The sequence below is a fragment of the Crocuta crocuta genome, unplaced genomic scaffold (assembly GCF_008692635.1).
Source record: "Crocuta crocuta isolate KB4526 unplaced genomic scaffold, BGI_CrCroc_1.0 scaffold70, whole genome shotgun sequence".
Classification (NCBI taxonomy): domain Eukaryota; kingdom Metazoa; phylum Chordata; class Mammalia; order Carnivora; family Hyaenidae; genus Crocuta; species Crocuta crocuta.
In genome coordinates this window covers 14,195,315-14,219,479 of record NW_027528417.1, presented here as the reverse complement: position 1 = coordinate 14,219,479, position 24,165 = coordinate 14,195,315, and the positions used below count along the sequence as shown (strand labels likewise).

Below are 24,165 nucleotides of genomic sequence, written 5' to 3'. Positions count from 1 at the left end.
TGTGATCTGATTTATAGATGTGAACACTCACTAGCTGCCTTTAGTATTCTAGGACAGCTGTGACCACCCCTCAGCAACAGTCTCTGTCTCTTCTTACTTTGGCCACAGAGTCTCAACAAAATATAAACTGGATGTGATACTTCTCCATCTGCAAACTTTTAGAAGCTCCTTGTCACCCCCCAGGGTAAAGCTCCAGCACTTGGCACGGATCTCGAGATCTCCACAGTAGCTTCCAAAGTCACGTTGAGGCAGCGGTAGCACATGCCTCCCCCCTTGCACCCCACTGCACACAGCCCCCCTCTCCCTGGGAGTCCCACTGGGCCCTCACTTGGTCTCTGGGCATGCTGCCCACTCTCCTGAGGCCGGGCATTTGCACAAACTTCCCTCTCTCTGTGATCCTTCTTTTCCCTCTGTCTCTATAGAATGCTTCCCTTTCCTTTAAGGTTTTGTCTAAATGTCTCCTCTTCTTAAAAGTCTTCCCTCACTCTTCCAGGTAGACCAGATGAGCCACTGCCTTGTATGTGCTCATAACACGCTTTGTTCACACTTGCATTATAACACCTCACACTGAATCATAATTATTTGTGTATGTGTGTGCGGTGAGCTGGGACCACGTCTTAGTCAGAGCCAAGCACAGGCTGGGCACCTAAGTGTTCGTGGATATTTAGCAAATGGGTCGGTTGATAGAGCATTGGATAGAAGGATGGGTAAGTATATGAATGAGTAGAGCCTAGCTCCCTGGAATTAAAAGCAAGGCAACTCTGATCTGGTTCATCAACTGTGAAATGCAGGATCCGAGTAGATGATTTTTAAGGTTATCGCCTGCTCTGATGTTCCAGGTTCTGAGAGTCCATAAATCATGACTGGCTATTGCCATTGGAATCAGAGAGCCTTCTTGGAGTGGCTGCTTGAGAAAACCCAAAGGGCTCCCAAGTTCATGGTTAAGGATCAAAAAGCCCACGGAACCTTGCTGCACTGGGGTAAATAAAACCTGGGCATGGGCTGGGTGTCCTCCTGCCCCAGTTGGCAACACTCACCATTACCCCAACATACCTGCTGAAGGAAGAAGCCTGGAGCCAAACAAGTTTCGAGCCAGCCCAGCAACAGCGTCGCCATACATTCCTGTAAATTTCCAGTGCCATGCAAGGGCCTGGACAGGCGAGTCTGTGCCGCTATGTCACATAGTTCCAGTGGTTACCTTTGCTTGCTGCATAATCTGTGGGTGTGGTTTTCAGGATAGACTTGTGCAGATTTAGGTCAGAGGTGAGGACCAAAATAATCCCTAACTCAGCTTTCGACGGAGGAGAAAAGAGTGAGTATACACCGTTCCCTCTCTGTTGGGCTAGAGAAGGTGACCTGATATTCAGTTCAAGCCACAGGGCCTAGCTTGCTGCTGGCCACGTGCTCAGCCATACGTTAGGTGCCACGAAGACTACTACAAGGAGGGATGAGACGGATCCTGTGCACAAGGAGTCTACGTTATAGCGAGGGAGAGCAATAATGTACTTACGATGGCACGGGTGAGTTCTCTGCGGAGCGGAGAGCAAACAGACCCCAAGTGGACACGGGTTGGAGGAGGGAGGAGGGAATGCCTCACAGAGGAGGAAATGCATTCCACAGATAGAAATGTCATTGATTGTGTCAGTCAGGAAAAGTGCTTGAACAAGAGTCTGGTGCGGTCTGAGTACAGGGCAGTGAAAGAGGTGGGGGGCCGCGTGTTTGGCTACAGTAGAAAGTGTAGATGAGAAAGAAGGGGGGGCTTCATCATACTGGGGAGGGGAAGGAGTCAGCTAGGTCTTGGAGACCCGTCTCATTACTCATTGTTCACTCAAACAGTATTTATCCAGTGCCTATTTTTGCCGTGCTTTTTGTCTACGTTTGAGCGCCGGTCTCCAAGGTTTAAAGTGCATCCTCTAGGCAATGGGGGTGGTCCCTGGAGGATCCTGAGAGGTGATGAGTGTAGACAGCTGGAGAGCCTTACCTGACGGCTTCCTTTTCTTACTTATATGATCTCTGGCAGAGGCAATTTAGTAGTGACATCACTCAAGCTTCATGGAGTTGGACGCATGACCTCTTATGATCCCTTCCTAGGAATTCTGTGATCAATTATCTATTTGTAATCAACACAGAGCCCTTCTAGACCATATCGGGATAACCTGTGTGCACACAAGCACACGGGCACACAGAGAGATCAGACTGAGGTATTCCTGGAACTAAAGTCATGTCATACGGAAGGTCACATATCCAAAGCAGCTTTCTGGAAACAGTCACAGCAGGAGTTGGGGTCCTCGGGCCCCAGGACATGTCTCACTTGAGATCTGCCTCTTCGCTCTGAAAAGCTGCAGAAACCTCAGCCCCCTGCGGTTTCTCCTGTGCTAACAGTAGATTTCCAGGCCCCTGATCCAAAGTCAGGGGGTGAGAGCACAGGACGTGGGGAGAGGAAAAGAGACAAGTCAGGATATGAAACTACAGAAAAGAAAACACTTGTAAACCAAGAGAGCAGCTCATTTTAAAGAGATCGAGCCCTGCCTTTCAAAAATGCAGTGAGTATTAAAATCGCTGATTTCCTCCTTCCCCTTCCTACACGGGGAGGAGTTTACTGGAAATTAGTTTGGGAGTTAAGTGAGTACAAACTTACCTTTGAAAGCACGCAAGGGGCAGAGAGGGGAGTGAATCAAGCTTCAAACAGAGCCAACGCAAAGAAAGATGCTAGGAATTAAAACCCTTCTGGTGGCTTTTTATAAATGTATTCTTGCAGATGTAGGGGTTCTTTGGCTCTTGGCTGTTTTAGANAAAAAAAATTGAAAACAAAAACAAAAACAAAAAAAACAGTATGTGATGATCTTCAAGCAGTATTGATAATTGTGAGTTCCCGAAGCCCCTTCACAAAGGACATATTTTTCTTCTCCATCTCTGTTCCCTGCCGTGTGGGAACTGCATATTGCAGGAGTCAGATTGTTTAAAAGAGTTCAGGCCTGGGGCACCTGGGTGGCTCAGTTGGTTGAGCATTAGGCTCTTGGTTTTGTCTCAGGTCATGATCTCCCAGATTATGAGAGAGAGCCGCGTGTCAGGCTCTGTGCTGACAGTGTGGAGCCTGCTTGGGATTCTCTCTGTCTCTCTGCCCCTCCCCTGCTTGTATTCTCTCTTTACATATATAAATAAATAAGCTTAAGCAAAAAGAGCTCAGGCACGAGCCCCGGTAGATGAGGGTTCTACCACCGAATCTACCCCTTAACATCCATGAGAACTGTGGCAGGGTCACACTCCCCCTCTGGGCCCTCGTTTTCTTTTATGAGAATCAATAGAATGAGGCATATAATTCTGTGGCCCCTGATGAATTGAGCCATGAATTGAATTTCTTTAGCATCTAAAGAAATTAAATGGAATACTTTCTTTCTGGCCAATTAAAGGAAACACTTTCTTCCTTTCCTGCTGTCCTTGATGGGGGGGTGGGGTGGGGAGGGAATGGTAACACGATGACTTATGCTACACCAGGTACAATGCTAGTATGTGTGTTTATTATTTCACTTCCCAAGTGGATTTCGAGGATGGAGTGATTCAGCGAAACCACAACAAGTCCCGTGTCCTGTGGAAACACAGTAGTCACCACTATGGAGGCAGCCCAACTCCGCACACTTACTGCACTTGCACCCTGGATCCCCCCAAATGAGGTTACAATCTTAACGATGGTATTGAATGCTAATGGATCCCAAAGTATCTTACAAATGATCAAAAAAGCTTAAATCATTCCAGTGTATGATTTTAGCGTTCAGCAAAGCGTGTTGTAATTTACTTATTTGGGAACCACGAATCACTAAATGATATAAATGGTAACCAGATGAACCAGAATTTTCCATGGCCCAGAATACCCCAGTCCCTGGCCATCTTAGGTAAACAGGAATTTACTATGGCATTAAAATAATAATAGCCTCCAAGGACCAGATTCTGGTTGTCTCAGGCTTGCCAACGGTCCGGCAGTGTGTCAACTGCAGAGAACACTGTCCACTCCAGCTGGGCATTACCGGGACCCAATCAGACTCCATTTCAGAAATCATGGGCGGTGTTTCCATGGAGCTCTGCCCGAAAAGAGGTGATCTAAATCTTGCATGAGAGATGTACATCAACAGGGAGCTTTGCCTAGAACACTGTGACCTAAAAAATCATATTAAGGAACTCAGAATGCAGAGTCAGTCTCACAGACACCAAGTGACCTTGTGCAAGGCACCTTGCAGACTGCCTTGACTACTTGACTCCCCTAATGAATGGTGACTGCCTTGGTGAGTACCTGGGCCAGCGGCACGCCCCAGCCAGGGGCAAACATTCGGATTTTCACTGCCCTATTTTTTAAAGGCAACCTGTTCCTTCTATTAATCATCTTGCTGTTTGTTTGTTCTGGGAGGCAAGCACTGATTCAGAGGAAAATATCACCTAGTGGTTAGACTGGCACAGTACCTTTGCGGCACTTCCTTCTCAAGATCTTGCACATTTCATTTTTTTGTATCCCTTGAATAAAGATGCCCACAATGCACGTAGAGCTCAGGGCCTGGATGTGTGAGTTCCTCCCCACCCTCCCCCAACCCCATCCATCCACAGCTGTTCTTCCTCTACTAGATGAAGAGGATTGGGTAATACAATACATTTCCCTTTTTGTCTAAGCTGCTGGGAAGCTCAAAATCATGCTATATGCCTCATTAAAATTATCCTATTTCTAAGTTTTCTTCCCCCTCACTGTCCTCTTCTGTCATGACCGCATCTTTATGTTTTGTCGGTGTTTTGATGAGACTACTATCTTTATATCTCATAAGTTACTTTAACTACTTTTTGGAAGTGGCATGCCGATAAATCAATAGTGTGGACTTAACATGCTTTATAAGTGCTTTCCACACGGGAAAATTTGGAAGATTAATGCTTATTCTGTCATCACAGTCTGGAATCTCCCTTCTAACACAAATTAATCATTAATATTTAGAAGCTTATAAATAGAAACGGCTATGAGCCTTTGCATGGTCCTCACCATTGATAAGGTAGGTGCTCTTAAACATGTGCTCGCATCTTGTAATTAGTGTTCACACGTTACAAATGGGAAAAGGGAGGTTCGGAGGGACGGAGAGGCCACAGAGTTGGTCAGTTCGGATCTTCTGACCCTAAGCTGAGTCTTTTGCTACTGTATCTCCGACGTCATCTTATTCCTCAATGACTTCTCATTTAAACCAGGTCTCCTTATTGTCCTTAAACAAGTCATTTGCTTCGGTGTGTTTTCAATTTGCTGATCAGACTGGAGTAAAGACCATCTGAGTGGTGATTTCTCTTGCTGAGATGATCTGCAGAAAGTCTGCAAACTATTGGTTTAAGGTCTGAAGGGCCAAACTTGAGATGGTCCCCTCTGGGAGATTTGAGCCTCCTTCCATCATCCGGGGTTCCGTGCCTCAGTTTAACTGTCACATCACATGCAGCCCTATTTGAGGTATAAAGGGACAATGGGGAATGTATGAGTTCTACTCTTCTTTTCTTTTTAAATAATTTATTTGAAACACCTCTCCTTGGCCTCCCAGCTACCCGAGCAGCAGGCAGAATGCCAAATCCACAGATTGTTGGGACAGTGAAGGAGAAGAACAGTCCGTCGCTTCTTAGGGCTTGTTGGTGTGAAAGCACAGGATACCCTTTACCCACAGCCTCAAGGTCATGTTATTACCCCACCTGGGTCCATCAGCCAACCTGCTTTAATGTGACTCTGAAAATAAGGTAAGCACTGCATCTGTGTTTTGGTTTTCTCTCATTTCAGGCCACCCACCTACCCTCAACTGCAACTGTACTAAAAAGGCTTCAGGGATAATTTGTTCTGAAGGCCTGCTCCCTATAGAAAATTCTGGAAGGCCAAGTCCCCTAATATAGCTGCGCGTCCAACAACCTTCTCCAGGTTTGGCCAGACTCAATTCTGGTTCCCCCATTAGGCCTCAGATCCTACCCACAGTCTGGGGGCTGGAGAGGCTAATCTCAAAGGGCTAGAAATGAGTCAGTTTCCACACTCAGCTTCAGGTGTGTGGCTTTCTGAAGCTCAGACGAGGAAGCTCTAAATTTCAGAGTGATTTTTTTTCTTTGCATACCATATCCGGAACTGAAACCACCAATTCATTTCACTTAAGCCCTCACACACTACACTCAGCTCATCAATAACATTCCAGAGATAAGACACCAAGGCTTCATCAACCATTCATCTGTCTCTTCTGCTCTTTTTTCTTTTGGTGGTGATGTCGTTTGCTTCTTTGTTTTCTTCTTTTTATTTTAGTCCTGACAACACAGGATTTGGGGGCCTTTGTTTTCTTCACAGGTGTTTATGAGAATTGGGAGCCACGTATCTAAAGCTCTGGCCTTACTCATAACTTTCTGCTTTGCCTTGCTAGTCAACTTGCCAGTGCGAGTGTAGAGTCATTGGTTCAGGGTCCCATTCCAAGGGGCAACTGACTTTGCCAAGAGCTCCCACACATGGGTCACCTCACTAACCCATGAAAGTGGATAAAAGGTGGGGTCTGGGGAGATGTTCATGCAAAGCATGTTCACAAAAGAGGAGAACAATGGAGAATACAAGCACCCTCCTGAGGCCAGCCAAAGCATCAACACATAAGAAGAAGGAAGGGCCCCTACCATTTATATAGTACCTTACAATTTATAAACCACTTTCACATCCTTTCTCTCTCTTCATTCTCACCAGAACTTGTGAAATCAGCCAGACAAGCATTATCCTCCCCAGTTTAGAGAGGAGAGCACCCAGCGCTAATAAAAGTGGAACAGTGGGCCCAAGCAGTGACAGGGGAAGAGCTAGAGACCTCCGATTAGAAGCCAGTCCCAAGTCCAGTATTCTTGTAAGTTCCATCTAACCTTATATATAATATAATATTACATGAAAATCCATGACTCCATGTTACACAGTCATTTGCGGACATTTTTAACCTTCAGGTCTTTTGTAGGTAAGGGTTAATGGCTGTTGGTCATTAGTTTTGTATAACTCTCTGGGCTTCAGCTTTCTTTATGTAAAAAATAGAGGATTGACATTAAGTTCTGAGTTTCTTTCATTTCTGACAGTCTGTTGGTCCTTCTGTCAGTGACTACTAAATCCATGGAGGACTCGAAAATATTACAGGGCACCAGCCCCCACGATGACAGTAGTATCAGGTTAAAATGGTTGCCATGGCCAAATAAGTTAGAGAAAAGCAGGATGATTCAAAATGAAACAGGTCTTTGCTCCAGACCTTCTCAGAGCCTTTGCATGCAAATGTCTAGGGGAGGGAGCTATGGATCTGCGACATTCCTCTAAGTTGGCCCTAGAACCTGGATCTCATGGAATTCGTGTTCTGTGGAGCATTTTGATTCACAGTGGGACACTCTCCAAGGATCTCACTGGTTTCTCAAAGCAGCAGCATAAATATCAAGTAAACTTTTCCAGCCACCCCAGCACCACCACTCTCCAACGCAGCCCACACCCCTGCTTGTTCACTTGTTAGGCTGTGAAGGGCAGTCCTCCGAGCCCTGAACCACCTAGCATCGGGCAGCCCAGCTGCACAGTCTGGATCCTATCACTTCAGCCACGGAAGCTTTTGTGCTAAAAAAAAAAAAAAAAAGCAAAACCAAACCCATAATTCATCTGAAAGCAAGGGTTTCCAATCCTGCCTGAATATAGGACTAGAGGCAGCTCCTTTTATTGCCTTGGAAGGTTGTTGCCCTTTCGTTTCCCTGTGAGCAGGGACTCATCATTCTCCTGTTATGGGAAGGAAAGGTGAGGCCGCTCAAGGATTTTCCATTCTGCCTGTAGTCCTTTGGCCTCCCACGGCACACCCAGCATTATTCCTCTATAGAGAAAGGAATTCTAGAGTCTCAGAGGGATTTTTGGGGTGCGACAGACCACAAGAGGCTCTGTCCAGTCTGAAGCTCCTCTCAGCTAACCTCTTCCCCTTCAGCAACCTTCCCCCACCAACAGCCTCTCTTGAACAACTGCTGGGGGTGGGGGGAGGTGCTCATCTTCTCAGAGTCAACCAGGCTCCATATTTGAACAGTTTAGATTGCTCGAAAGTTCGGCACCACGCACTTCTCGTGGGAACTTCTTCCCGTGGCAGGCCCCAAACACGTCTGCTCCTGTTTCTACAAGTATGAAATGTGTCTCTGCCAATCTTGCAGGTGACTCCGCTCGTCTTGAATCAAGGTCTTAAAAATTCCAAGGGCAGCACATACTTCCGTTTCTGGGCCTGACATAGCTCGGGGATTAACCTTCAATCACCTCTCCCAGTCCCCCTTGCTGTAGAGGGAAGGACTCTGTGGTGCCAAGGAAATTATTGACCGATCTGGGGATCCTGTACTCAGAGTGTAGACTTCCTGCCCTGTGTTTAGGTCAACAAATGCCACCTTCAAGTTTAGTGTAGGGCTTCTGCTTTTGATCTCAGCCACACTTGTGCTCATTTGAAAATGGTTAGCTGTAGAATAGACTGAGAAAAATTATCTTTAATTCTAGAGCAACATGAAACTTCCTAGTATTGAGCTATGCAAAAAGAAAAACCTAAAAACAAACAAACAAACAAACAAACAGAACCTTCAGGCTGCAGGAAGACATCAAGGCACACAGTTAAAATGGCCTTGGGATTTCTGTTTTATTTGCAAGAAGAAAGTAATTCTTATTTTTGCCTCGACTGGGTAAGGTGTTGGGCAGTCTTCATCAACCATCTAGTTAGTGCTTTAAGATCCTACATGAATATTTCATATTAATTTTCTTATTTATCCCCATAACAACTGTTTCAGGTCATATATTATTGCATCGTGTTCTTACACTTCATGAAAGTACTGGTGTTTCTGAGGCTGTGGTTATGCGCTGGTCTTTTAATCTTTTGTTCTGTTGCTAGAATCCTGGACTGCACCTCAGAAGTCCTGGTTCTAACCCCTATGTGACCTTAGGCAAGTCACTTTCTCTCTTTGACCCTCAGGTTTTCCAGCTATAAAATGGAGGTGTGGGTGGAGTGAACTTGATGAGCTCCAAGAACCCTAATCCTGTTCCACTTCTTACATGTACTTATCCCTGTTGACAGCATGAACAGAGAGAGGCTAAAACCACAGCTGAATCCAGGAAGGCAAACCTTTGCCCACAATTTGCCACACTCACAGTAAGTGACAAATAGTGTCTCATTGTCTATACATCTCAAAGGACAACATGCCCATAATCATTGATTACAACTGGCACAGTGATGATTATGTTTTAACGTGGAAATCCTGCCTGGTTGAAATAAGGAAATTTCTGAGAGAAAGTTCAAGTTTTGAAACTGCTAATGCCTTCCTGTGATGGTATGTGGGACGCAGTGGGGGTGGGGGTGCAGTAAGCCAGACAGTTCGTCTTAGGGATAACCTCTTTGGTTTATGTAAAATATCTGAGTCAAAGCAAATTCATGCTTGTAGGCTGCCATGCCTGAAAGAGAATGAACCCTCGCTCAGAAGAGACTGAGCCCTTCATACAATTAATCAGTGACATATCTGTGCTGTATCTTGCAATGTCTACTTTCCAGAGGAAAGATTATTTTCAAACCACATAAATGATGATGCTTTTGGAAAAAAAAAAAAAAAAGCAACAGAAAGGACAACCCACCTGTCCTCAGTGTAAAGATTTCGATATGAGCTTGCCTATTGTTTTTATTTCACACCCACTGTCTTGATGCCTATTATCTCTAAAATCATTTCAGTTTCCAAAAATCATTTGAAACACTCCTACAACTGGGGCTTTTGATAAACAGTCCAGCTTCTACAGAAAGAAACAGAGGTGTGTGTGTGTGTGTGTGTGTGTGTGTGTGTGTCTGAAATTGAGAGCCAGAGAAAGGTGAGCAGTGGAGGTCAGGGAGAGGAAATAAGGGCACACTTCGAAGCCAGGGACTCTGGACATCTATGAATACCCAAGTGGGCTTTACCGTAGTGACAAAGGCGTTCTGTGAGCATGGGGCTTCCCTCCACTGATCTCTCTTTAAAGCCTGTGAGAAATTTTGGGGTAATTTCACTCTGATATTAAGAATACAAATAATGATTCATGTTTTTGAGCAACTAACAATGTCCTGAGAGCCTTTCCGAGAGTTCATACTTATGAACTCATAGTACCTACAATAAGTCTAGGAGGCTGATACTATTATTATCCCATTCTACGGATGAAACAAACAACCAAAAAAAAAAAAAATCCCCACAGATTACAGAGAAGTAACCTCCCCAGTCTCCAGCTCATTAACATTAAAGTTCTGCCTGACCACCATTGAGACTGAAAATGTTACTTCCTCTGGGAAGTACTTCAGGCAAGATGGAATCGTATTCTCCTTTGAGCCACCAGAACTTTCTCATGGCCTTGAAGCCACTGCCTTAAACTACAATAATCTGTGCACGTGCCAAATCAACTTTGTAAGACTCCCAGCTCCCTATGATCAGAGTGATATTAAAATCATCCCCGTTTTCCCACAGCATAGCAAAGTACCTGGCACTGCAGAGGCACTTAGGAAATACCAGTTGAGTAAATGAAGGAAGAGACCCAAGTTTTAGTCCTGAGTTCTCATAGCCGTATTAGGAAAATCATTACAGCCAGATCTCCAGGGCCAAAGGCGGCTGAATCTCGAGACAACTATCTGTGCCTTTTAAAATAGAACATTCCATTTGTTTTCACCCCTCTGGAGTTTTTTTCTTTTTCTGAATTCTTCCTCACCTCTTGGAAGGTCATGGCGTGTGGCTTGTCCTTCCGGCCTGGCAAGTAGGTCTCACAAATATATATATATGGTAATGAGAGAGAGAAGCCTTAAGTCATGTCAAGTTCTGAAGCTTGTGGTACTCTCACTGCTAATCCTGAAGTTGACTTCATACAGGTTAAATTGATATAGCTCATCTTCGCTTTCAAAGAATCCCTCATCCTTTTAGAAACAGAGCAGAATCCTCTGACAACCTAGGCCAGACCTTATTTCCAAAGTATAGCAAGACCATGTAGAAAAACTGAGATGCAGCAGGATGACTCTGATAAAAGGAGAATCTTATAAGGAGTTCATTTAAATAGGTAATCGCCCAAAGGTCCCCTCCTTTAAACTTCTCACTTGGCAGACGGAGGTATTGTGGCTCAAAGAGAAAAAACGAGTTGCCCAAGTTGACAGATCAGTTTAATAAAAACAGTAGGGATAGACTCAGGACAGGCAATTCCTAAATGAGGCAACTGTCCTTATTCTATTTTGCCTGCCTTCATGACGAGGTTCATAAGTAAGCGAATCTTAAAGTAAAGCCTGTCCAGTTACGTTTGAGGTCAAAATTTGTTTGAGGTTTGAGAAAGTCTTCAGGCTCAGGCAAGACCAATTTTAAGGGATTGGATGATAGGGGGTCTCTATTTTTGATCACATGCTAAACATTTGTACCTACCAAGCCGTGGCATGATAAATCAGCTGGTTGGCGTCAAAAGTGCATGAGTCATTGTTCTCACCAGCAATAAATCCAATTGCTGGCACCGAACGGATGAAATGCAAAATGACAGCTGAGATTGGAGCATGTTGGCCTCCCTCCATCAAGGGTTCTTCAGTCCATGTCTATGCTGTTGGAAAATGTTACGTTGTCCTCACAATGATAGTCAAGGATTTTAAAGTAGTTAATGACCTCTTAATATTGCTGGTGGCTAAAAAGATCAGCAAAAGTGGACAATGCCAGGGCAAATATTTGGCAATGACCAGAGGTGAAGTCCCAGCTTTGATTCTGACCCTGTACATGAACCTGGACATGCCATGTGCCTCTGTAAGCTGCATTTCCCCCATATGAAGATGGACCAAGGGATGAGTGAGGTCCCCTCCACATCTAGGATTCAATGACGTGTGATTGTCTGTGAGTCCTCAGGTGAGCAGCAGCTCAGAAACTCGTCATTTCAGCTATCAGTAAGGGGCATTTGGGGGCTAGAAAAGCAAAGCAATCTGAGAGTCACAAGAATGGGCTCACTCTCACCTCTACACCTGGGTGATCTTGAGCAATATCAGTTCCCTTTCTGAGCCTCCAATTCTTTTGAAAAGTCCAAGTAATAATGCCTATTTCTCAGAGTTGCTCTATGAGTTAAATGAGATTATGAATGTCAATGTGCGTGTAACCTGAAAAGCATATGGAGTTGTGTGGGTGAGGATGAGGATGAAGATACTGATGAGGAGTTAAGAACACTTTTTGATTTTCCATTAAGATACAAAGGTACTATGGGTTTAGGTTTAGGGTCAACAGATAAGGGTAAAGGAAGGAGACATTCTCTCTGAGCATCTGTGGTCTGCCCACCGTGAGAATTACATGTTTCTGCCCTTCCTTCCTTCCTTCCTTCCTTCCTTCCTTCCTTCCTTCCTTCCTTCCTTCCTTCCTTCTTTCCTTTCCTCCTTCCCCCCCACATCCCTTCCGCCCCTCCCTCCCCAGTCCAATAGAAATCATCACCTGTCTTATGTCTCAGGCTCCCTTCCCCCTACCCTCCTCACTGCAGACCTAGCTGGAGTGTCAAATCAAAACCTCCGTACAGGTATTTTGCCCTCACTTCTTCAGTCTTCTAGATCATCTAAAAGAAAACAGCAGAGGCACTCCCTGCACCCACGCATTTCCCTGTGTTTTGAGGGCTGATACAGCCTGGCCTCCTCGTGGCAGTTAGAGCTCGTGTTCCATCTCCAAGTCTTCCCGGCACCAGAGTTCTGGGTGCTCAGCAGGGGACCTGGCATTTTTCTAGCAGCAAAGCCTGCTGGTATCTGATAGGAATGACACATTAGGTAGAAAACATGGCGTCAAAGTGCATGAATCCACCCTCTTACAGAGCTGCAAAGGACATTGGGAACTCCCTGGTTCAACCCCCCTAACTCCCTGTTGTTTACAGATACACAAACTGAGCCCTAGAGAAGAGAAGCAACATGCTGTGTCATTTAGAAGTAGAACCAGAGGGATCTTTAAAGGACATCTGGGCTAAACCCCTTATTGCACAGATGAGGGAACTGAGGCCCAGTGATGTTAACTAACATGCTCTTGAGTTAAAGAACTAGTACTGAAACCTATAACCTCTGATTCAAAGCTCATATTTCACTTCATGAGACCACGTGTAAGTATATACTGCAGGAACTATGCACGTGAAATCTAGGCTCCAAGGATATGTACGTAAAACAACAGGTTATTACATTAACGTATATCGGGGGAAATGAGTTTATATCCCTATTTTGGAATACCCATTTTACTCCACAAGATCTACATCAGACATTCCCAGGTATGGGATGTGATGAAGATAATTAAATTTGCAGTAAGGTTTAGAATATATGGGTATAGGCATGAAACGACTTCTGAAAATTATTTTCATTCCAATACTGAAACTCAAGGGAGCATAGTAAGTCAATTTCCTGTTGTCAGGAGCAGCTTACCTACCAACGGTCCAAAGCTGGGCACTACTGGGTGAAAGCTAAATCTGGAAATAGCAGAAGCATACCATTACAGAATATTTCTAATGTACAAATACAAGAAAGATGAATAACCTCAAGAACATATGTATAATAGAATGTCATGAAATAAATAGGAAGTGGTGAATTTTGAATATTTTTTTACCATTGTTTGTAATAGAAGTCATTTGCATGTTTCCTTGATTTAGTATTTAGTAATGGCTGTGCCTTTCAACCAGTTCACAAAATTCCTGATAATTAAAAATCAGCTCTTATAAGCTGGAATAAGTCAGTTCCCAGCAGACCACCGGGCCCTACAGATCTGAGTTTGAACCCAGCCTATTTTCTGCCAGCTGTGTGATACTGGTTGAGGTTTCAAATTGCTTTGAGCTTTAGTTTTTTCAGCTCTGGAAGGTGACACAGTAATAGTAACTTCATGGATTCACTGCTGATACTTAAATGAGGTAAGGCTACCAGGGTGGCTATATACACTAAATGCTCAACAAATCACTGTTAGCGCTTCCCAATGCCAGATTCTTTTACTCAATAAACATTCTGCAGAGATGTATTTTATAGGTGCTTTCTATTGTATGTGGTTTCCAGTAATAGGTACTACAACCAAGACCGATAGAGAGTGTCTCAATCATTATTCTTGCCCTGCCCTCAAAGAATTCATGGTCTAGCAAAATGGGATATAAGACATGAACACCGGTAGGCATAGTCCAGAGCAAGCTATGATCAGCTCAGGAGAAAGCAAAGAGCTCGGGAAGGGCAGAAAAGGAAGAGAAGGAAGATTCATGGAGGCCATTGCATAGGAGCTATAGATTTCAGAAGAGACTTGGACATGGAGAGGTGTCCAAGAAAGAGTGTCCCAAGAAGAGAGAGTAAAGGGAGCAAGGCAAAAGTAAAGGAATATGGAGGCATAGACTTGTAGGATTTGGTGGACCAAAGCATATGAAAACGGGTGTTGAGGGGATTGTTGGAAATGTAGACAGTTTCCAAGTCACGTTAGTCTTGAATGCTGAGGAATTGGGTTTTTGTTCACTTGAGTACTGGTGGGCCTGGGGGATTGTTTTCCTTTGATAAGTGACACAAATCAGATCTTTTGATTAGCTATCAGATTATTTTAAATATTCTTCCACTGAACGCATTTTTATGGTAACTGTTCTTTTCCCTTTAGCAGGAATTGTTAAGCGTTAACTAGATAGTGCAATACATTTTTAAGTGAAGCAAATTTCCCCTGTGGAAAAAAAATTCCTGTGCTCAGGGATAGAAGGTGGCATTATAATTCCCAGTTGAAAACAAAGTCATTATTTAAAGCTTTTGATAAATATTAGGAGGGCTCAAGCTAGTGGCAGTATTTCATGAGTTTTGAATTGTCTACTGCATCCCTTTTGCATTATGCTTTGCACACAAAAAAAGTCATATGACCTACATCTTTATCTGCTCCAGTCTTAAGCTTCTATATATAGGCTTCAGTTATGAATGTTTTTTCCTATGAAAAGGTCAGACCTTGCACATGTACCATCAATGCAAAGCCCTGCTTATTAAAAAGCAGGCAGGCGAGTTTGTAAAAGTCGTTGAAATATTATCAATGTTGGTGGGGCGGGGGGTTGGGTGGGGGGAAGCTTGGCAGTTTGCTGAAAAAGAAATGGCCTCCAAACGTTCTCAGAGAGGAGATGGGGAAACCTCTCTCTGGTGATTACAGAAGCGTTTTCGTTCTGTCTAAAGAGACCTGTGGCTGTCTGCGGCACACGTTTACAGAAGCAGGCTGGGACGTTCCCACCCCCGGCTCTCTCGTGCATGAGGGCGCACACACTCGCCTCCGTCAGAGAGACACCAAGCTCTGTTAACTCCTCCACCACACCTCAACCCCCCATGGAACATCTGGAGGTGGAGCTGGGGAAGGCACCTCGGCCAGATAGATGCAAACCCAATTTGGGGTTTCCGGTCGTACGCAGAGTGCAGCAGCCACCCTTAGCCAATATTGCAACACCAGAGAGAAGCTGGGGAGAGTTGAACTCTTACTTTTAAGCCAAAAGTTCACAGGTTCAAATGCCCCTCTAATGTCAGCCGCTCCCTAGGGCTAACCTTTGAGTCTGAATGCTCTGAAAAGATCAAGCTGCTTTAGGAAAGAGGCCTGCCGAGTTAATTCGGATCCTTTCCCCATAAGATCAAGTTCTTGCCCAGCATGAAATTATTTAACAGTTAGGTGAATTAGGTATGCTCCTCCCTCGCTTTAAGAGACCAGAAATTGAAGTTTTAAAGAGGTTAAGTGACTTTTTCGAGTTCACTCAACAGGTCAGGCTCCTGTGGTTCAACATGTGGTCAAGGAGTCGGTACCGGGATGGGCAGTATTGTCACGTAAAGCTTATTCTCAGTTGGTTAATATCTACCTGCTAAGACAAGCCTCCCAGGGGACCTTATAAAACAGGGATCGCCAGGTTTGAGTGAGTGAAGCATTCAGCTGATGGTCCGAAGATCCTTGTTATAGTTTTAGATGAGATGTTGTCAGACACTTATTCATACACTCACTCGTTTATTCTTTCAATAAATATTTATTGAGACTCTGCCAGGCTTCATTCTAGGCACGGTTGATGGAGTGCTGTTAACAAAACCGGATGCAATCCCGATCTCACGAAGCTTAGACTGGGGGTCTCCTATGTATATATGGCAGATTATTTCTACTTTGTATTTATTTATTTTTGCTCATCCCCTTCACCTGCCCTCCAGACTGTGAGCCCCTCCAAGGCAGGAGCCGTGTCTTATCCACTTGTGAATCTCATTGCCTGGGACTCAGTGGCACCAGTGACAGGGATGATCTGTGGGATTTCCCCCTCTCATTCCTGGATCCTGTCCTTCCAGACCCCCAACAAAGTTCCCTTGTTGACAACTAGGACAGGACCGAGGCTGTGGGGGTTACCAAGGTGGTGATAGGAGATAAAGGCATGCTTAGATTAGAGTAAAACAGTGCTGAGCCCTTGTACTTAAATAAAAAAGAGAAGAGAAGAGAAGAAATCCACTCTAGCAGTAGGAGCTGTCCAGGAACAAGAGGCTGCTTCATGGAGGAAAGATTCCCCATTACTGGAGAGGGCCACCACAAGCAAGGCCACCGCTCCAACCACTTCCCTTCATTAAGGGAAGACAGTCAAGCACGGGATGGGAACGCATCGCTCCTCACTGGGACCCCCCCTCCACTCTTGACGATCTGCAGTATCCGTGTTATACTAAATCCCTGAAATTTCCCCCCCTTTGCCCAAAGAGGTTCAACTTGAAAAATTAACTTTGACCTAACTTCATCTTAACCAGTCCACAGATTATGGTACTGGTACTGGTCCAAGAAAAGTGGCTTTCTTCTGATTTATTAGCTGAACTCTCTTAAAATTCCACTCTTGGTGCACTACTCACTTGCTCTGAAACCCTTCACCGTTCTCTATTGACTTCAGGCTAGACCCCAGTCACTTCATCCTGGCCTTCAAGATCCTCCACCATGAGGCTCTGACACCTCTCCTTCGTAGCCTTACCTTGAACTTCTCTTTCTCCACCACCTAGGTCCTTAGTCTGTTACATGCAGAGCCTCTGGAACACTCCTCTCTTTTCCATCTCCATATTTTTCTTTACATTATTCCAATACCTGTCATATTTGCAGTATCTATTTCCTTATTCCTTAGAGTCTTTCCTTATTTACTTATGGCCCTGTGTCCTCATGATCATGTGCCCAGTGCCCAGTTTGGCTCTCAGACCAAGTTTATTGGCTGGAATTAACTTGGATCAGGAAACAGTTTTCCATGCAGGTGGCAGAAGGGCACTTTGGGGAAGAGTGCAGATCTGTAGTCATGCTTCCCTTGGTGTGAGTCCTAGTTTTGCCACGTACTGGTGGGGTGACCCCGATCAAGGCACTTCAACTCCCAAGGACTCAGTTTTTTTTGTCTGTAGAATGGGAACAATGACAGCCTCTACCTCTTGTCATGAGGCTGAAGGGATTGATTTTTGTGAAGTGCATGCTTCAGTGCCTGGCACGTAGCTAGTTGCTTGGGTGGTGCCTATTCATTCTTTAAGGTACCCTTTTATTTCTTCCTCTTTCATGAATATTAATTCTATTTTCCATGTATAAAGCACTTCAGAGTTTACAAAGACCTTTCATATGTGTTTTCACATTTAATCATCACAGTAATATGCGAGGTAGGTGTCGCCATCCCCGGAGAGTTTGGGTGACACAGGTAAAAGCAGGGGGTGGGGTGGTGACGGGAACTCGGAGATGCTGGCTCTCTGTCCCGAGTGTGTTCAGCCACAGCATCGTGCTCCCAGTCTGGATAAGCATGATTTATTGGTTTCACACATCCCCAGGAGGCTTGGAGGTTCACCTCTGCTCTGTACCATTCTGAGACCTTTGCTCCATCTTTGCATGCAAACCTTTTGCATGGCAGGACTCCAAATCATGTAACAGCAGAACAAAACAGCCACGTTAGAAGGGATCTCGGACATCATTAAGTCCGATCCCCCTAGAAATCATTTTACAAATGAGAACACTGAGTTCTAGGAAAGGAAATGATTATTCTAAAGACGCAGGCAGGGTCATGGTCAGCACTGGAGACGTAAGGACAAGACTCTGGCTCTCAGGAAAAACATAGTCTACCCACCTTATTATCTCAAAAGTCTAACCCAGTGCCTAACACACACAGCAGGGGCACCATAAATACTTCCTGAATAAATGAAACCGTGACTAAATGCATGTTGCTACCCGGTCACTGGCTGAGCTGTCCCTAGACCCTGGGCTCCAGATTACCAACATGGGGTCCCCTCTGCTCCCATTGTCTGCCTTCTCCATCCAGATTCACATCCTAGTGAGGTTTGAGAAATAGCTAACAGACATGACCCAAACGTGTTGCCCATCATGTCTATTCGGGACTTAAGAGCCATCTTATACAAGAGTTTGCTCTCCATCTCTCCCACCGGGACGGAAGCTGAGCAGGGAGCCAGCAGAGGACCAGTACCAGCAGATCCGGGACCTGCCCTGTGGATACCAGTGCTGTCTAAAATGTGCCCATGTCTTTGCTGTACAAGCAGGAACCAGCATGTGATGCATATCAGCTTATGATGGATACCTCACCATGCTTCACATGTTTCCTGAGTTCATTCACTTTATAGAATGTCCATGCTGGCAGGTCCCTTGAAGATAATTGGGCTTAATAACCCCTTTATAGGAGAAATGGAAAATCAAGAGTCAGAGGTAGATTGACTAGCTCATAGTCCCACAACACATCCACAGCCCAGACTAACCTTGCATGCAGGTTTCCTGGCTTCCCATTAAGAGATTCTTCCCATGCCCCATATTTCTGGACTTGGCATCAAGCCAGCAGACTACACTAGTTCAAACTTCTCAAGAGCATCGGTTCTGTATGACTTACCCTTCTATCTTGCACTGTTGGCATAGTGCACATCACGTCACAGAGGCCCCTCCCCTGCTCAGCACTGTGGGCCTCCCAACGAGCTTTCAGGCTCATCACAAGTCCCATTTTATAGACCAGTGAGCCTCAGATAGCCTGAAAGGACAAAAGGGCTGATGACCTCAGGAAAATGGTAGCAGAACTTGAACTTCAGTCTTCTCGTAAGCATTCCATGCCCTACCTCAACACTGCATAACAATCCGATAATTGTTGATGACCAGGTGAATGAATGATGGTGGAATGGGTGAATGAATGAAAGACTGACAAACATAGAAGAAACCAGTTGCTCACTCTTAAAAGACAGATTTTAGGAAAATGATTAACTCCAGACCCCTAGTCTGCCTGGGCCCATCACGACCTGCTTCAGTTATGTTGCTTGTGGTTTCCTTCTACTGGACACCTCCCATCTGTGCTTAAAGGAAGAGAGAAAACTAAGAATTCCAAAATCCTGTGTTCTTTAAGGGGACCATGTCTCTGACGTTATTATACCCAGGTTTGATGATGAAAAAAATGCATGAAGAAAGCTCTTTAAGCCACCCAAATATCACTCTCCAGAGAGTATACCAATAGTTAATATTTTACCAAACATCCATCCTTTTTTAGTCTTTTTTTTTTTTTTTGGTCAAACATATATATAATTCGTTAATGGATTCATATAGCATAAACTGCTTAGTAACCTGGATTGGGCATTTAATAATAAATCACAAATGTCTAGTTGGGCCATAAGTGCATCAAGTGGGGGAATGAACATAATATTTTGACAACATTCGATCTGTTGAGTAACATACAGATGTTGAGATTCCCCAAACACAGTTTTCTAATGACTGCTTTGAGACCCCAGTGAAACTGTTTTACCAGGTTCTGCATGAGCCTTTCTAAGACAGCCATGGCTGTAACATTTTTAAGACACGAGTCATTAAAATAGCTTGGAATAACAGCTTTCCATTCGCTAACCTCTTTTATGCACACACGCACGCACACACACACACACAGTCACACTCACGCTCACGCAGACTGGCACATACTAACACATGTCAATCAGTGTATTCGGTAGGCAGAGAAGGAGACATCACACACCCCATATATTCTTATTAAAACCCCAGAAGAGAAGTGGGGCTCTTGCCATCTTAAAGATGAAGAAGTTGAGGATCAGGGGGATTACGTGTACATGCCTGAGATCTTATTTTTTTAAATCGTATCTTAAGAAATAAAATAAGCCAACCAAAAGGAGCCAGTGTTCAAAGCGGAGTTCTTATGGTTGAAGATTAGCAGAAAATTTTGTTCATTGGTAGCGCAGTGGAGACTTGAGCCCGTTTTTGAGCTTCCAGTGCCCCCTACTCCATCATGCTACGCTGCCCTTCCTGACTTAAAACACATTTGAACGTGCTGGTGATCGGAGTTCATTTCATGGAATAGACATACATACATGGACCTGCCCCGGCTCTATCAGCATGAGTGCTGACGGTGCATTCTGTGGCCTCTCCGGATGGGCTGACTGCCTGTCAGGTCTGTAAATGAGGTTTAATTTGATTAACGTGGGCCACTGGTCAGGACAACCTCCCCCGCTCAGTGAGGCGCGGGCCACCGGGCACGGCTGGCTGGAGACTCAGAGAGAGGTTGTGATTCATTTCTGCCCCAGGCACCCACCTGGCCGGCCCGGTGCAAGGGCTATGGGGCCAGGGGAAAGTGAGAGGCTGCAGGCACCCTGCCTGTGAGCTGGGCCTCTGGAGTAATAGCGAGAAGAGGGGTGAGAGTAGCAGCTGCTGAGGTTGATATTTATATAATGACTCTCTGTGTTCAAGGCAGGAAGTGAAACCGAGGTTCTGCTGAGACACTTTCCTTCCCCCACACCGCTGCCCACGGGTGGCTCGACAGAGTGACATGGGGAGAACCTGAGTGGGGTATGCCCGAGCGTGTGTGGAGCCGCGCCAGGCCCGAGGCTGGTCCCTGAGATGTCGCAGCCGTGGCTCTGCCTGCTGGACCCCAGGGGCTCCCCTCTCTCTGTGATCTCAGCCTCCAGCCCTTCCCTCCCTCCGAGCTGCCCTTCACGATGCCGAGAGCCCTATGGTTCCCCTGCAGCTTCGCAGGAATGCTGTGAGAGCGCACGAGATAGTATCTATAAAACGCAGGGCCACCCCTGCATCTCTGCAGAATTAGCATTAAGCTCGGTGTTACTTTTCCACCACTATTTCCAACACCATCACCTGTGGTTTCTGCGGACCGTTGTTCCCTGACTTTGCTACCTGCCTCAGGTCAACTCTCTGCCTTGCTCCTCTCTTTTCCTTTCGAGCATCAGTATCTTTTCCGACCACCTCAGGATTCAGAGCAAACATCCCCACGAGTGCCCGCTTTCTCTCCTGCTTAAGCCTGGGCTTAGAAATGCTATTCTTGCCTGTCTACCACAAGAAGGTATTTTAATACACAAGGCATGCCATCCAGAGAGCTCTTCCTATCCTGCTTCCCACCCTAGCGTTGGGGACTATTGACATCCTGGAATGTTCACAGCCCAAAAGAGGACCTTAAAAATGATCTCGGGGGGCGCCTATGTGGCTCAGTCGGTCAAGTGTCCAACTTCGGCTCGGGTCATGATCTCACAGCTTGTGAGTTCTAGCCCTGCATCGGGCTCTGTGCTGACCGCTCAGAGCCTGCAGCCTGCTTCAGATTCTGTGTCTCCGTCTCTCTCTGCCCCTCCCCCACTCACACTCTGTCTCTCTTTCAAAAAGAAACATTAAAAAAAAATGATCTAGCCCTCTGCTTCCCAATGAGTGAAGGGCTAGCGGCAGCAGCAGGAGAGCTGAGATGCGTTGTTTGAACTGAGGGGTCCGAGGCCCCACTCCACACCTATAGAATCAGAATCTGCATTTTAGCAAGATGTTCTAGATGATTCATGAGAACGTCACACTTTGAGAAACACTGCCTTGGTCTGAGATGCTCATTAGCAGATGGAGGACATAAGGGCTCAAAGAGGGAGCTAGACCTGCCCAAGGTCACACAGAGACCACGGTCAGTATGAGAACACTGTCAGGATGGACCTCAGTAGATTCTGTGGTTCAAGTCTCTTCTGCATGAGGCCCTAATGAAGATCTAGTGTCAGGGCCAGCTCCATGAAGCAAGCAAGGCAATGTCTTCCCCCTTTTCATTTTTACTCTAAATTTCATTAATGGGTCTTTTTGCAATTTACATGACTAATAGTAAATGGATACAAATGATTCTCCTGCATCTCCTTTGGGCTCTCGTCTGACCTAAGCTGCCATTCTAGTTGCTAAGTTCTACAGAGTCTAGCAGGCTTAATTAGGGATATTCACCCAGAGTTGTTTATTTTTATTTATTTATTTATTTATTTATTTATTTTTTGAAGGAAAGCATCTGGATGCTGGAAAGGAAAGGTAGATGTGCTATCATAAGTTTCAGGGACCCCAACCTTGCTGCTCAAGGGCCTTACCAGGAAGAACTGTGCATGACAGCATGTTTTGGATCCCACAATGACAAAGCTGGAAGGGACATTAGACATCATCTCATCCAATGCCTTCAAGCCTCTGAGCCATAGAGAAAAACGACTTTCTCAGGTTTATCCAGCAAACTGATTGCATATTTGGAACAAGAGTGCAACTCTCTTGCCTCTCAAACCAGGGCTTCATGCTGTATAGTTTCTCCCTAACCCCCTCCAACTAAATGGAATAGATAACCTAACTAAGCAAATCACCTGCACCAGATGGCATTTACCCCAGAATTCTGAAGGAAGTCCTGGGTAAAAACATGAAGCTATTGTTCAGAAGGCACATCCTCTCATAAAGGGTCACTGGCCCAGAGGGAATGACATACTGCCAATGAGATGTCCACCCATGTGAACGGTTGCCAGGGAATTATAAGACGTTGAATCTGACTGCCATGTCTTGAATTTAGGATTCTAGGATCATGGACATGTAACCAACATAAGCTGTCATAGGTGGGAAAAAAACAGAAGGACTTTTAAGAAACCAATGTTCTCTTAAGAGATGAGGGCTACGTAGGGGACGATTGAAACACAGTGTTTTCCATTTTCATAGACTTGAGACATCTGTGGCCAGACTTCCACATCGAAGGTCAGCTGGATTCCAGAATTGGGGCCGTGTCATTTTCGACAAGGATCATAGGCTATCATACGGTACTACTGTTGCAACCTCCTTGAATGGAGAAGACTGGCAAAGGGATCTCCAGAAACCAGAAACCACTCTGAACTGGGTTTTACTTCATTCATATTTCAACAGAAGACATGGAAGAAAGAATAGAAGGTAGTGAAACCTCCACTTTTGTAAATGTTGCTGAACATTTCTAGTCATCACGATGTCTCCTTTTCAGACCCTGTGGTTTCACCATTAGTGTTTCGTCAGATCCTCAAGTGTCCCTGTGAGGGGCTCAGAGAGAGGTCTGTCGTCCCTACCATCTGTACTTGGGACCAGGAACCCAAGCCTCAGGGAGTAGAATATTCTTCCCAAGCTTTCATCACTTCAATCCAGTTGGCCTTTATTTTATTTTTTAATGTTTATTCACTTTTGGAAGGCTGGGAGTGAAAGAGAGAGAAGGAGAGGGAGAGAGGATCTGAAGCTAGCATGCTTCAGCTGGCAGCGCAGAGCCTGATGCGGGGCTCAAACTCACAAACCATGAGATCACGACCTGAGCCACAGTCCCACACTTAACAGATGGAGCCACCCAAGTGCCCTTCCCAGATGGAATTTTTTTTTTTAATATATTTTTTTATTTCTGAGAGAGAGAGAGAGAGAGAGCATGAGCAGGGGAGGGTCAGAGAGAGAGGGAGACACAGAATCCAACACAGGNAGTTGGACTTTAAATCCAGTGCTATTTTCATGACACAGTGTTCCTTCTAGGTAAAGAAATACCACAACAAACAATAGCCTCTAATGTCTGCCTGCTCCTTTAGAAGTTACAAAACATTTGGACAACTCTGTGACTTGGGGAGGAATGCAAGTAATTGTTATGAACCAGCTGTGTGACCCCAGGGGCTCCAGTAGATGCCGTACATGGTTGTCTCATTGAACTATGGCAATGATTTTCTGAAGTGGGTGTTAGTTTTTCTATCTGTATATTAAGAAACCAAGCAAGGTTGAGCCACTCATCCATGGTCAAAGAGCCAGAAATTGATGAAGCTAGGATTAGAATCCTGAGTGGATTTGAGTTCAAAGCCTGTGTTTCCAGGTCAAGTATTTCTATTATCTCAATGTTACAGTTGAGGAAATGGACTTAGAGATGTTAATGACCCCAAATCATAGAGCTAATAAATCACGGAGAAAGAATACAAACTGGAGTCT

At 45.1% G+C, this 24,165-nt stretch overlaps 1 long non-coding RNA gene across 2 annotated transcripts; it reads left to right on the top strand.

Annotated features, from left to right (window-relative positions):
* Window positions 1–645: 645 nt before the first annotated feature.
* Window positions 646–23,119, top strand: LOC144223727 (uncharacterized). Of its 2 annotated transcripts, none has more exons than XR_013332804.1 (5): window positions 646–707; window positions 5,553–5,742; window positions 6,710–6,860; window positions 8,967–9,143; window positions 22,906–23,119. It is a non-coding gene; the product is annotated as an uncharacterized LOC144223727 (long non-coding RNA). The 2 variants fall into 2 exon arrangements; XR_013332805.1 differs by lacking the exon at window positions 646–707 and adding an exon at window positions 1,422–1,520.
* Window positions 23,120–24,165: the final 1,046 nt, after the last annotated feature.